The sequence below is a fragment of the Babylonia areolata genome, chromosome 35 (genome assembly GCF_041734735.1).
Source record: "Babylonia areolata isolate BAREFJ2019XMU chromosome 35, ASM4173473v1, whole genome shotgun sequence".
Taxonomy (NCBI): Eukaryota; Metazoa; Mollusca; class Gastropoda; order Neogastropoda; family Buccinidae; genus Babylonia; species Babylonia areolata.
In genome coordinates, this window is record NC_134910.1 from 21032751 (window position 1) to 21048271 (window position 15521).

The window sequence follows — 15521 nt, forward strand, 5'->3', positions numbered from 1 at the left end:
CCAATGGGAAACCAGCAGAAGAAATCTGACATAGCAATGACCAGAAGACGGCGAGCGATTGTAAACTCTTGGGATCTGCTTTTGTCTTTGATGGTGACGCTGTCTTTGTTCTTTGATCCAGAATCTGGCATGGCGTTGGCCCTGACTGACAAATAGATCAGAGTCTGGCCTGCTGCAATCCACATGAATATGACGAAATTGACAATTATCATAACACTGAAAGAGTAATGACGACCAGGGAAATCAGCTCGAGTAATGGGCAGAGGAATGCAGAGGCCTGTCTGCCTGTAGAATTCCCAATGGGACGTTACAGGGAGGAAAGGTATTGAGGCCAGGATCATCCCGAGGATCCAGATCACAGTGCAGGCCATGTGAGCTGATGTGATTCCAAAACGAAGACGACTGAAAGGAAAGCGGATAACCAGAAAACGATCCAGGGTGATGAGGCAGATAAGGAAAGACGATACCTCACATGACACAAAGGAAAGGAATCCTGCAATGCTGCAGGCTGTACTTCTCTTCCATATCATTTCATTCCACAGGTAACTGCCAGCATAGATGCGATCTGCCACGCCAATTATCGAAAGGTAAACCCCCATTAAAAAGTCAGATATACATAAATGAATCACAAACACCACAAAGCCAATTTTATTTTTCTTTGCAAAAAATCCTTGTAGACGATATACAAAACTTCCGAAGTTCCCAAATAAAGCAAGAGTGCCAAAGATTGCCAACCCGACTCCATAGGAACTCGATTTCAATAGATTTTCACATGAAGAGAGTTCATCAGCTGGTGCAGTACATTTTCCTGTGAAGGTTTCAGGCAACACAGCAGAACAGCACAATTTGAAGTTGTCCCCAAAGACTTCTTGCAAGTCGTCCATTCCTTCCATGAAGTCAGGGCTGAAGTCAGAGATAGGACAACCCCGTAGATTCAGAATGGTCAATGATCTGAAAAGCTGTTTAATTTCTAGTGATTTCATTCCACTTCTGGACAAATCTAGAGTTTGTACTTTAGGCATGAAGTCTGATAATATGTGTAAGTTCGAAAACTGATCTGGTACTCTAGAGAGATTTAGTAACAGCAGATTTGTAAGTTTATATCGCCCATTAAAAGCAGAAAACCTGGATGACAAGGGGTTTCCAGCGAGGACCAATTCTGCAAGGTTTTTCAATGGTGCTAAATGCTTCAATTTGAGGTCGTGTAACAAATTATCACCTAAATCTAGTACATGGAGATTTACCAGTGTCATGTCACTTAATTCTGTCCACCCACATGCTCCAACGTCAAGATGAATGAGCATAGTGTTATTGAGGACACTGTTTAAGGCCAACCCTGTACCTCTGGCATCCAGGTAACGTACATGATCAGTAGACTCTGGCCGATAGAAGTGAGTACCATAACAAACACACTGGTCAGGACACGCCTTTGTCATTTGGCACATCAGTTCATCGTCCTCGAATGGACAGTGAGCAAATCCATCACATAGGTGTTTCACGTGCATGCATATTGCTCTGTCGAATCCACGACATCGATAAAAGCCTTCACATGTATACACTTCACACTCTGCTTCATCCTCATGCCCTGGGCAGTCAATCATACCGTTACACCTGGTGTATATAGGTAAGCAGTAACCGTCACCAGGACACTGGTAGTGTGAATCTGGACACTGAGTTTTACCAGCAGGGAGAGGGGTGACAGTGAAACTTCCTGCTCTGTCGAAATTGACCACTGCTGGGGGTTTGGTCACGCTAAATTTTGTGGTTCTTACCCTTCCACAGTACTTTTCATCCTCAGATGTTCTGCAGTCATATTTACCATCACACCAGCGACTGAGTTCAAGACACTAAAAAAAAAGGAAAGAAAGAAACAGAAAAAAACAAGAATACTGCCGCATATTCTAATCTTATTTTCTGCATCACACATAGGCAGAATTTGGTATGGCTTATGAGCCATTGCTTTTAAGCAGAGTGATTAAATTTGATTGTTCACAATATTTTTGAAACGAAATCATATATAATATAGTATAATGTATAGAAATATATATTTGACATTGAGGGCTGGTAAATGAATGTCACTTGCCAAAATTATCACTTATAAAAACGTATATGTAGATTACAAATTAGGGAAAAATAACAAATAACCATTAGTAAGTCATCACCCCTGCACGCCTCCCTGACTAATCTGCGTCACCAAGAAATCATCACTTCCCCTTTCCCTCCCTCCCTCTCTTTCTCTCTCTCCGTGGGTGTGGGTGCAGGGGTGGTGCCTTTGCTTCAGACATGTACATGGCTTGGTCTGTCATCATGCAACGACATATCTTTTTGTCTGTCTCCAAGCTCAGGCTTCATGTTGTTGGTTCTTCACGCTGTGTCTTCACCTTTGTTTCTGATGCCCCCTTTTCTTTTCTCCTGAAGGCTCCACACAAGCGATTGCCTGGTCACACTGAAAGCGTCTTTGGACAAGGTCCGTCAAACCCACTGCCATTTTCTTTTTCCTGGATGAGTTTTCCTTGGTTGTTGATTGAAAATGGCTCTGTTGGACCTCGGCCAGCAGTTCGTTGAAGCATTTGAGATGAAGGATCTGACTGAGGCACGTAATCATACATGTCTGTGCTCTTTTGATGAGCTAGATTAGCTCGCTCTATAAATCATTAAGCCATACATCAACAGTGACATCAACAGTTACTTCACATTGTAGTCAAACAACAAAAGAGTGTTGATGGAAGTTCAGGTTGATTTATAGTTTCAGTGCGCCAGAGGCCTACTGTACACGATATTTAGGTTTATTGTCTTATTCGGATGACAAGACGCTGAGTTTGATTTTTACCAGTTAAGCTTGGGAGAAAGGGCGAAATCGGGAATTGAATCCAGACCGTCACTGACACTGTAATAGGAAATAAATCTCTTAACCATTCTGACATTTTCCTTCTGTTCCCAGGTGTATACGAAATAGATTGAATTCTGTACTGGGCAATGTTGTATACGAAATAGATTAATTTCTGTGCTAGGCAATGGTGTATTTCGTTGTGCTGGGCAATGGTGTATACAAAATAGATTGATTTCTGTACTGGGCAATGGTGTATACGAAATAGATTGATTTCTGTGCTGGACAATGGTGTATACGAAATAGATTGATTTCTGTGCTGGGCAATGGTGTATACGAAATGTTTTGATTTCTGTACTGGACAATGGTGTATACGAAATAGACTGATTTCTGTACTGGGCAATGGTGTATACGAAATAGATTGATTTCTGTACTGGACAATGGTGTATACGAAATAGATTGATTTCTGTACTGGGCAATGGTGTATACGAAATAGTTTGGTTTCTGTACTGGACAATGGTGTATACGAAATAGATTGATTTCTGTACTGGGCAATGGTGTATACGAAATAGATTGATTTCTATGCTGGGCAATGGCCACGAGCTTTCCTTATTCTGACGCGAGTGTCTTCACCCGTATGTCCTGCCTTGTTGGCAACATTGGCGAGATTGGCGAGATAAACGGAACTGTCATGGCTTCCGCTTCTTCAATTTGCATAGTGAAGACTTCAAGGCATTTGGCACTGAATCACAGGCTTTTTTTCTGTCAGAGCTATCTGTTACAAGGCTTCTTACAAAGAATTCTTGCATTTGCTGCCAGCGTAGATCAACAAAATGAGATCTTCACTCTTTAAGCTGGAAATGTTCAATGTCTGCTTGAAACGTTTTTTTGTTGTTTTTTTCTCATAAGATACTCGTGTGGCCTAGTCGAGGACAACACCAAACAGTAGTAGTTTCTCTTGTCTGCATATGTTGACACTTGGAAAGCTTCCGTGAGCTTTACAACATGGATGACTGGCATGCTAACCCATTATGTAGCTCTCGGACGATTTCCACAGCCTTCTCTTGAATCCCAATATAGTTGCAAGATAATACAAACTGATTGCCTGTCCACGCTTTTCAAAGCATATAGGGTAGACACATTCTGTGGTCTGCTCAACAATTAGGTTAACTTGATTGTTAGCGATGTTTTATTCAAGAAAGGTCATGACTCCATTTGAAGGAGTAAATATACGTAAAACTCTATCCTATGTAATAATGTGCACATAAATATATGTATGATGTATTGCATGCATGTTGTATATCTGGACTATAGTGCTACCAACTCATAAAGTTCATTTATTGAAATGACATTTAAAAATCACCTTATCATACAAAAATAAAACCCTAAATGAGTTCACTGGTAATTCGGTGCCATGATCGCCTACATGTAGAAAATGTTCCTCTCCAATCCTTTCAGCCCAACAGCTTTACAATTTTCAGCTGCTCTTTTTGTGTGCAAACCTCGTGTTTTTTGATGATCCGATTCACATAATCAGTATATCCATCTGATCCTAATTATTTTGATTTAACATCACAGTCAATATGATATTCGTTTTTTTTTTTTTTTTTTTACTAGTTTCTTTTTTCATGTCTCTGTAATTCGTCATGTGTGATAATATTCTGATTCAGATTATTAGAGCACTACCATGACCTCTCTTAATTTTTCTTTGTTTTGGATTGTTTTAGAAGAAGCAAATCGTTGATTTATTTTTCGAAAAACCTTTTGTACTCTCATTAATTACTCTCTGTAATTAACTTTTGTTCTCTCTTTGAGCTGTACACAGCTATACAAAAATGCATCTTTCACACCACCATCAAGTAAGGCGAATGCACACAGCATTTGAAAATGCGCAGCATCTTGACCGAAGGACTAAAAGGGCTGATGGCATAGTACCCAATATACTTACTCAGTATCAGAACTTGTCACCAACAAATCTAACATCCACTTAAGCTGAGATGCTATGAAAGGCGTCCTACTCTTCCAAGTCCATGTGAGTTCCCCACAGAGACTGAGAGTCAGACAGAGACTGAAAGACAGGGAGAGGCAGACAGAAAGGCAGATAGACACACACCCACACATATATATAAAGAGACACTTTGAGACAGGGATGAAATGACTGACCTGTTGCTGACCGCAGTCAACAGTGCCCATTCCACAAAGCGGGAACTCACAAAACGACTCGTCACTGTTATCACCGCAGTCTCGATTCCAGTCGCAAACGAAACTGTAAGGCACGTGTTCTCCAGCTGTCTTACACTTGAAGTAAGGGGTGCTTTGTGTCAGAGATGCTCTGCACATGGCAGTGTAAGACACGCCTCTCTTTTCCAGCTTCCCCTTGCACAGACTGAGAGGGTCACAGGCAAGCATTGCGTGAGTCACGTGCCGCAAAGGACAGGTCACGAGAGGAACAGGAGAAGCGGAGACATTATGATTAGTACCGTCCACGACAATGCCTTCCTTGTGGCTTCCGTCTGTAGGTGTTGGTACTTTGCACAATGGCATTGGGAATGGCTTCTCTGTTTCGTACTGTTCATAATGGATTAAAAAAAACAAAAACAAAAACATTTACTTGATGCAAGTGTTCATTAAATATCTGTCATGATGTTGATGTAAACATTTATCCATTATGGTAAGGTGGTTTGTATCACTGACTTGGATGACACTGGTCCAAGCCCCATCATAGGCAGGGTTTTTGGTTTTGGTTTTTGTTCTGTGGCTGGCTCCTTGCCACAACATAGTGCACTACAGGCTCAAACAGAAAGATTTAGAACATGCAGTCGAGACTTACGTTTGTTTTTTTTGTTTTGTTTTTGTTTTTGTTCTACAGACACTGTAGGTCTCTGCATCATTCAGGCCTGGTAGCCATCAGGATGAATTATGATAAGACGGAAAAAATTAGGTTTGTCGAGTTGTCCCCATTGGCAGTATTTTCACTACTCTCATCATTAATGATCATCATCAAAATAAAGAAAGCAGTTTATCCCAAAATCTAAGAAACCCCCCAAAATATAATGGTCCATGAATTAGCTAAACATACAAACACATATGTATACAGCACATAAACATATGACGCACCCACCCACACATTTGCCCGTTGCTCGCTCGCTCATTCTCAATTATGCACACACGCACTAACATTCAAATTCATTCTATACATGAAAAAGTTTCACGTTTCTTGGCTGTCATAAATGATTGAATGAACAGGTAAGCAAATAGATGAATAAAGGATACATACAAATACGTTCACACGTGAGCAGGCGTGTGTTTTCGTCGTTACTTGATCAGATACGATTTGGTAATTCCTGATAAGAGCAATGGCACAGTCACAGGCGTCTTGATGAATGGAGCCATGAAGATAGTACGCTACTGAGCCACTGCCCCATTGCCATGTGTTGATATACCTGTACACAGGAAAATAATATGTCAGAACTATGTCCGTGCTGCCACACACATACACGAATATGACATAATGTGAATAACTCTATGAAGAGTATACCTTTGTGATTGCTATTTTATGATTATTGTCCTGTTGTTTCGTATGTTTGATTTTCCTTCTACGTGCCTTCTTCCCATTTTTGTTTTGTTTTGATTTTTGCTTATATTCTCCGATTGAAACCAGATACTGATTTATTACTTTAATCATGTATGGTTTTAATGTTAGGAAAAAAATATGAATAAAGTCAAAACAAATGTTAATACTTTGCTTCTTATTTCGGTACTCTGCTGCCTTTAGATTATATGATGTATTCTACTGCCTGTTTCTGTAACTTGCTGTCTAATGCACCTGGGATGACATCGAAAATGAGGTACCAAAACACAAACATGTAAAAATAAACGCTAGTGAATTTAGACAAAAAAGAACAGAAAAAAATAACAAATACATGTTTCTAATGTATGGATCTTGAGATTTTTCTTTTTCCATGCTCTGATGGAGGTCCAGCCAAAACCGTAGTTTCTTTCCAGTACTGCTGAACACCTCTGCAAGGTCAGTCCATTCTTGTGGCGAATCAAAGGACACAGGCAGGGCTCCATGACTTCTACATGCCTTCATCAACTTGTCGAAGGAATAACACACTGTGGTTGAAGAAGAATACTCAGCTTCCTCCATGAATATTTGGCTCTTTCCAGCGTTCAGCTGCAAGAGGACACAAGCACGTTATTGAAAATATTCTTCCATAAATATCTGCTTTTCATCGTAATTCTGCAATAGAAGAGAAGCAATAGATTGTCGTATTCTTATTCAAATACGAGTACATGTCTCTTCCAGCAATAAGTTTCAAAAGAAGAAGAACACAAAGGCGATAATGCTTCGTCATGAATACCTGATTCAGGGTTTATCCACGAAGATACTAGTATAACAGTTCAGAATATTTAGAGAACTGGACAAGAAAGTAAGTTTACAAACAGCAAAGCCTTGGTGCTAATGAGAACTTGGTGTTCATGCGGAAATAGTCATTATATATTTCTGACCAGTTAATTTACCCCTTTTATTCCATCCTTTGGATTAAAACAAATAAGCTAATCTATGTATAAGTATATCTGACAAAGCAAGTATTCAAACAAAAATGAAATTGAAAAGACTGAACGTAAGACATGGAAGAAAATATCAAGGCAAGTAGTGATAAATGCATACTATTTGCAAGGGTTGGATAATCCATTAGAACAGTAAACAAAAGCTGGTCATCGTTCCATTATGGCATTTGAACAAATAATCTATAGAAAAAGAAAAAAAGAAAAAAAGAAAGAAAAAAAAGAAGAAAAGAAATGAAAATCAACTGTCGGCGTATTAAGTTAATTTTGGTGATTTTAATGTAAGTTATAACGAATCCTGAAAGAAAAAAAACCACTTTGTGGTCGTACCTGTAAAATGAAGCATTTGGTTAAAAGCATGGATCAATGTAACACACATTTACGACCAGCTAAGGCACTGGAAGAACACTGATTGACAGTGGAAGAAATAGAAATATAAATTGAAAGACAGTGCAAGAAACCGAAAGACAGTGGAACTGGAAGGATTTGGTATTCAATAACCAAATCCTCCCGTTACAAGAAACCCAAAATAAAGTAATCCATAACCCAGCCAATACCTTGATATAATGGAAAGCAGTACTTACTATCCACACACTATTATTGGACCTGAACTGTCTAGGTTATGGCACACAACTTGATTTGAATCACCTGCAATTTGATTTGATTGAACTACCTGAATGTTACATATAACCTGGTTTGAACTGAACTATGGAAATATTGGCTGCTACTTGATTTGAATCAGACTGCGTAAATATTCATAGCAGTTTGATTTGAACTGAACTAACTACGACCGCTATATTAAGTTGAGCTTCGTAATTATTACCCAAAACATTGCTTAAAGTGAGCTACCTGGGTGATTTTAACAACTGTATTTGAAATAAGTAATCTAATTACGGATAGCACCACACTTTCAATTGAGCTACGTAAATTCCCCAAAGCACAACACTTACATAACCCTTTCCATGTTCTTTCGACATGTAGGAGCAGTTCGCTTCATCCTCAGAATCTACACACTGAGCAATGAAATCACAGGAGAAGTGTTTGGGAAGCTCAGGCCACACAGATGCTGAGCAATTCCATTTCCTGCCAACCAGCTGAGGTTTGGCTGTATTCCGATGAAAGGAAAACACTAACTTAAACGTTGGTTGATGTATGGTATTTGTCTGTATCTTCGAAAATTGGAAAAATAAGGACATTGGCGGTGTTGGGTCTTGATTGTTTTCTTGTAGAGTGTGGCTATTCTGATGAGAAAGCATCCAGTCTGGAAAGACAATAGGAAAACCATCTACTTTCTTGCCTTCGGTCAGTTTCTGCCCACATTCACCAGTAAAGAGATGTAATATTATTTCTTCCACGATTTCCTCGGCGTCTGTCAAAAAGATCACATGACTCTTGGGCGGAGTTATCATCAGGCAATCCGTGAAATCGAACGGAAATTTGTGTGGAAAATGTATATATCCTGAAACACACACACACACACACACACACACACGCGCGCGCGCACAGAGGATAATTATGAGAAAGGATAGATGAATGATGAATGAAAGATGATAAAGATGATGGACAAATAAAGTGTAAACTATTATCCATGTCTGCGAAACATTTGTAACATTTAAGATACACTAGTAATTCTTAAGGAAAGGAAAAGGGACATGATTCCCTGTTTTTATGATACCCTCAAAGGAGGAAATAATGAATTAGTCAATGAAATCCATGAAGAAAGGGAAAAGGAAGTAATTGTTCTTACAGAGCATGTTATATGTAATGAGAATCGTATCCAGGTTCAGAGTTTGGAACAGATATATCTCATTTAAGAGTATGCCTATGAAAACTTAGGAGTGGTTTTAGGACATCACACGCTGAAATCTGATCAGGTGGGGTGTAGTTTGTTTTAGATTGAATGTATGCATGGAAAAATATGTTTAGAGTATTCAATTTAAAAAAAGCTAATATAATGTTTTAGATTCAGCTGCTCATAACACTGGTATGTGATTAGAGCAAGTGTATTTGTTATAAAACAACAAAAACAGAAACAAAATACATGTGACAATTGACTTATTTAACTTCTTGACTGCTACTGACGAGTATCATTGTCAGTGAAGTGCTGTAACCTCACCGAGATAAGATTGAATTTCCAGGCTAGAATGTCGGTCATCATTCTTTATCTGGGCTTGCTGCCTATTGGGATTGCTTTACATTTGTTCAACAAAACCAACTGCACCATTTAAAGCACTTCTATTTCATGCCATAATGATCTTAGTTTATCAAAGCTCGGCAGTCAAGGGGTTAATGATTTTGCCGTTTGTGCAAAGAGAGGGTGCATTGAAGGACATGTTTGACGCTTCTGTCTGGTAATCAACATGCATTTTGTTTTCTGTTGATGCAAGAGCACATGGTTCAGTTCTCGAACAATCGATAAATCTATCAATATTCCGCTTCAATGTTTTGGAGACTTTTGAAGGTAAAGAATTATTGAATTATTGACGTACAGTCATATCGTTACCAAACAGCTCGCATATTGCAATGAGCGAAGAAGGTTATGATTGTTTCCTGTCAAATACAAGTGACGACAAGATGCCTAATTTGTTATTCTAAAAGCCATAACTTCGATTTTGTTTGTTTTGTTTAATTAAAACAATAATTCCAGTTATTTCATTCTTATCAATATCAGTCGGCCACCTGTGAGTTAAAGATGTTAGTGTTGTCTAATATAAACTGTTCGTCTCAACTCAGGTTAATTGGATGAACTAATATGCTTTAAAATCATTAACATTGCGTTGTTTTGATACGGTTTTCTAAAGATAATGACAAAATAAATGGTAATGATGTTGGCATGAAGTTTGAAGGATATGTTTGATTATCTGATGTCTGCATAATTCTTCAGGGATTCTAGTAAATTGCAATTGCTTCGTCTGGATTTGTGAACTGATAAACAATAGAAATATATAACTGGATTCATTTTGGCAAACGTCTGTGCGCGGAATTTCAAAAACAGTTCTGCAATTTTCCAGTAAACATGCAACAATTTATGAGAACTTCGATACCTTTCTTCGACGAGGTTAAACGCACATGTGCATACTGCAGCCATAAAACTTTTGATTATACTGCTACTATGTTGGGTAATGCGTACAGAATTATCAAAAAATCGGTTCATTCTACTTGGCTTGACTTTCAGACTTTAAACTGCATGATAAAATGTGTCGAAAATGTGTCCATGACTTATTAGGTTTAATCCATTAATATCAATGTCGCCCGATAATGTTACTTTATCAGATAATGAGGTTACACCATGCAGCTGGTCTGTGATATTTCCATACTCACCCACAGACGAAGTAAGATAAGTAACTTCCAGACTGAATTTCTCTGTCTTGTTCACTGCAGCGATCTTTAAGCCCAGTCGATATGAACGAGCAACTCCAAATATGCTCAATCTGGTTGACGGAATGATTTCTATGGTGACATCGTTCGTTGAGCTGAACACAGGAGAACCTGACACCAGTCTCCCTGAACACACGTAGTTCCGGAGATCAGGGAACTGCCGTTTTCCATTGTCGAACTGCAGTATGTTTACATTGATGTTGCTGCACTGACATACTTTGATCCTCAGTAACTGCCATTTCTCAACCTTCACGTGAAGACTACAGCCCTTTGCCATGTCTTGCTTGTCCACCCAGTGTGAGCACATCTCACTCTCGTCGTACGTTTCAGTAGCATCATATGTGGTTTCGGGAACAAGTTTCAGAATAGGTGGGTCAACGGCACATTGTTTTATAAATTGAGGTGACTCAGACACCTCACTGAACTCCCTGGTGGGACTGATACTATTTTGCTGAGCGTCCTCTTCCCATCGCGTTGTACCCCCCATTGACGAATTTTCCCAATTGTCAATAGTCTGCGGTGTGAAGGTTGGAAAATCACGTGTTGTCTCTGTTATATTGCTTTCAGTAGTAGAGAATGCTGACCACTGCCTGCTGTTTGGATACGTCACTGTAAGATAAGGCACAAACCATTACGTATACATGTTATATAGCTTGCTTGTTAGGTAATTCAAGTCTTCCGTGTGTTTTTGTTTCACACACAGTTTGGATACGTCACTGTAAGGTAAGGCACAAACCATTGCGTACATATATTCTGTAGTTTGCTTTTTAGGTAATTCAATTCTGTCTGTGTTTGTTTCACACACAAAGCATTTGACTCATGCATAACATCACCGCTAGGTGGGTTTAACAATATTATCCACAAGTGTTCCAGAGTCGCCAATATGAAGTGATTTCAGCACTGCTTCCCTGTCTTTTGACCAGATTCTAGGCACTTCCTTAGCTTAAACTTATTTAAGTTTAACACGCTTCTTGACAGGATGGCTACTTCTCTCCCCCCCCCCCCCCCCCCCCCCCCCCCTCATAATTACTCTGTTCGATAAAGTACATACCACAAGTGAGTCTTGAAGCAGCCATCCTGTCAAGAAGCTTGTCAAACGTCACTAATCTCCGACATACACAGTATGACGTGGGTTTTTTTTTTCTCCCCCAGGACCTAATTTCAAATTTTTCACACTGTATACAATCTGCTAAAAAACACAACTTGGTAGAGTGTGCATTGTGAAAGGTCTTTACGCTGAGTGTAAAACACAAAAGCTTTTCTATGTACTGCGAAATAATTTCAGTATGTAATGTTTTAGATGAGAAAGATCGGTTTACAAACAAATTAATGCCCATGATTCAAAACATGATTAATCTCCCCTTCAATTGGCTGCCCCAAAGAGATGTATTCATCAATGTAACTTTCAGACTAAACGAAAAGATCTTATCTGAACAAATATTGATTAAAAAAGTGACTGCTGTTGATAAGTGTTTAGTATATCAAATCAAATCGTCAAGTTTCATTAACAGAAATTTAAAAAAAAAGATGTAACAGTAAATTTATTGTGCAAATAATTTGGCTTCTTTTTTCTATTTCTTTGTGCCCATCCTGAAGGTGCATTGTCATGAAAAACAGTATGAGAGAAAAGAACATAATTTTTCCTATTTTTGTGCCAAATTCAGTATTTTCAGAGAATGCAGGGCTCTCTCTCTCTCTCTCTCTCTCTCTCTCTCTCTGTGAATCTTCCTTTGTTTGTTGTTGGTTTTTTGTTTTTTGTTTTTGGTTGATGCCGCTCTGACGATGCCATAAATGGTAGACAATTCTCAATCACATTGATCATCTGCAACAGCTTGCGTGGGTAACATCTGTTCCCTTATCCCAAACCGCCACCTGCTGCAGATGGATATATGACGGAGCTCTCATGTAAGTACAACCCAGCCAGCTGATAAGTCTTGTCATGCATGCATGAACAGATAAATAAATAGATGAATAAATAAATGAATAAATAAGCATATTAGAAATTAAGTAAATAAATCCATAGTAAACAACAAAATAAATGAATTAATAAATTGATGAAGAGATGAACAAATATATGAATAAACAAATAAACAATGAATAAATAGATACATAACCTGCCAGCTGAACGACCACAAACGTTGCCCATTCATCAGCCAAACACATTTTAAAATCATATATCAATGGATTAGAGTTACACTGTGACACTGGACCTTAAGAAGAGAATGTTGCATTTACTGTTTAATATCTTAAGAAACTGCCAATGAGATAATTTTGCATTTATTGTTTAATATCTTAACTACAAATTTATGGAGAAATAAAATCAACCAAAGAATAACAAAGAATATAAAATACAGGATAGGAAGCAATGACATTGTCATGAGCAGCCTTTATATACATGTTTGATTACATATCCAGAAAAAAGAAAATTTCCTAACTCAGAAACAAAAGACTAACCAGCATATTTCGATGGTTTCACGCCATCTTTGTCGGCATAAATCGGTAAAGGAAATTCTTGGGTTGTGACGTGAGCTGAGCTGAGCTGAGCTGAGCTCGCAGCTGCATTTATTAATGTTGCCTGGCCACAAGCGTCCGATCGTGGTACTGCAATAAACTGTCATCAACTGGAAGTGGTTCTGGACCAGAGTTACGATAGAGGATAGGTCTTCTCGTCGGCAATATCCACATTTCTTTCCCTCCGTTCTCTGTGTATCTGACGGAGTCAACGTCCACGCCTTGTTGTGAACACGACTCAGTTTGTATTTCTCTCTCTTTTTTTAATTAAAAAAAAAAAAATAAATAATCACAACAGATTTCTCTGTGTGAGATTCAGGCTGCTCTCCCCAGGGAGAGCGCGTCGCTACACTACAGCGCCACCCATTATTTTGGTATACTTTCCTGCGTGCAGTTCTATTTGTTTTTCCTGTCGAAGTGGATTTTTCTACAGAATTTTGCCAGAAACAACCCTTTTGTTGCCGTGGGTTCTTTTACGTGCGCTAAGTACATGCTGCACACGGGACCTCGGTTGATCGTCTCATCCGAATGACTAGCGTCCAGACCACCACTCAAGGTCTAGTGGAGGGGGAGAAAATATCGGCGGCTGAGCAGTGATTCGAACCAGCGCGCTCAGATTATCTCGCTTACTAGGCGGACGCGTTACCTCTTGGCCACCTCCACTACTTCGTCTTGAGGGGGAACAATGTGGATATTGTCTTCTCGTCTTGATTCGGCCAGCTTCTTTTCACCCTTCTCTTCCAGAAATTGGTTTCTCTGCACAGCTCCGAAGTCCCGTCCAGATCAGTACCTCGGTTCTGTGACAGAAGATGCACATGGGATGCAGAGTAGCTACTGGTTTGATGTTTTTGTGAAACGTTTATCCAGTGGTCTCTCTGTTTCTCTAAATACAGTGTTCCTCGCACTCAGAGCACTGAATGTGTAAGATGACTTCACATTTCTTTGTCTTCTCCGTGACTCTTTTACTGGGGTCAGTTTAGACCGTGAGGGGTTGGTTGACAGGTCTGTAGAGAGTTCGGCTCCGTGTTGTCTGAAGCCTCGGGGCAAACCTCTCCAGTGTGCCATGTATATATGATGTGCATTGACTTATGGGTTAGACTGAGTCACACCGATACTGAAGTTGACTGTACCTCGAAGAAGACCAGCTGAAGGTTAGATTTGTGTTTCTTTGACAAGAAGCCCCCTCCTCCTCCCCCCCCCCACCCCCCCAAGCGCTCTGCGCATGTCTGAAAACAGCGCCAAACGCCATCTGGATGGAACATCGTCTGTACAATGCTGTTCCGACAAGGTATCGTCAAATGCGAAATGCCTGTCCGTATTTTGTGTTGTAGTGGCGTTCTTTTCCGCGGGAAGAAAACAGAGGCACGGGGGGTGGGGGTGGGGGGGTGGGGGGGGGGCGATCCTTTGCCTCAAAGATTCCTCTCCTTTCTGTCTCTCCTGCTACAAGAACGTCTGCTGGGTGAAGGAGCGTCTGCCAGACTGGCATCACGTTCCATAGGAATGAAAACTAGAGACATGTCTAGTGTGGGGTTTGGTTTCCTGAACACAGTAACAGAATATCTAGTGTCCTCTTCAGTCTCCAAATTGAAACCTTGCTGTTCGGGTCATTTGAGTTCGAATATAAACGGTTCTTGAAGGACCCAGTCTCTGATTTCTTCCTGGAGGTCAAAGTGTCGCCAATATAACTATACCAACTATACCCCCCCCCCCCTCCATGCCCCCCCACCCCCTCCCCCGCGCAAAAAAAAGAAATGTGAACGACGCTGTTGAAAGCCGTTCGCTCACATTTCACCATGTACAGATTGCCATCAACAGGTGAAACCGGCGAGCCCATTGCAGCTCCGTTCCTCTGTCTGAAAAAGTCGCCTCTGAAACTGAAATGAGTGCAAGAGACACTTCCTGTCCATTTGCTGGTAACTCTGTATAGAATAGAATAGAACAGAATAGAATAGAATAGAATAGAATATGTCTTTATTACCAAGTGTACCGGGGTTACAAGGAATATTGGGGGGGATAGAACAGAAGCCGCATATTACATGTGGATAGGGCTGATCACTAGATCTTCATGTAGATAGTTGATGATTACATAACAACCACAGAAGAATGTGTTGGTGTATGAACGCAGGAATCATGGAATGGATGGATGAGAGAAGAGGAAATATAAGAACAGAACAAAAAGAGAGAACGCACGAACAAACGAGCAAACGGGATTAAATTTCAAGAAGGTAATGGA

General features: G+C 39.8%; 1 long non-coding RNA gene across 1 annotated transcript; it reads right to left on the reverse strand.

Annotated features, from left to right (window-relative positions):
• Positions 1 to 5286: 5286 nt before the first annotated feature.
• Positions 5287 to 6829, reverse strand: LOC143278140 (uncharacterized). Its single transcript, XR_013053844.1, has 3 exons — positions 6751 to 6829; positions 6105 to 6270; positions 5287 to 5395 (listed from the first exon to the last, which is right to left on the reverse strand). It is a non-coding gene; the product is annotated as an uncharacterized LOC143278140 (long non-coding RNA).
• Between the last annotated feature and the right edge of the window lie 8692 nt (positions 6830 to 15521).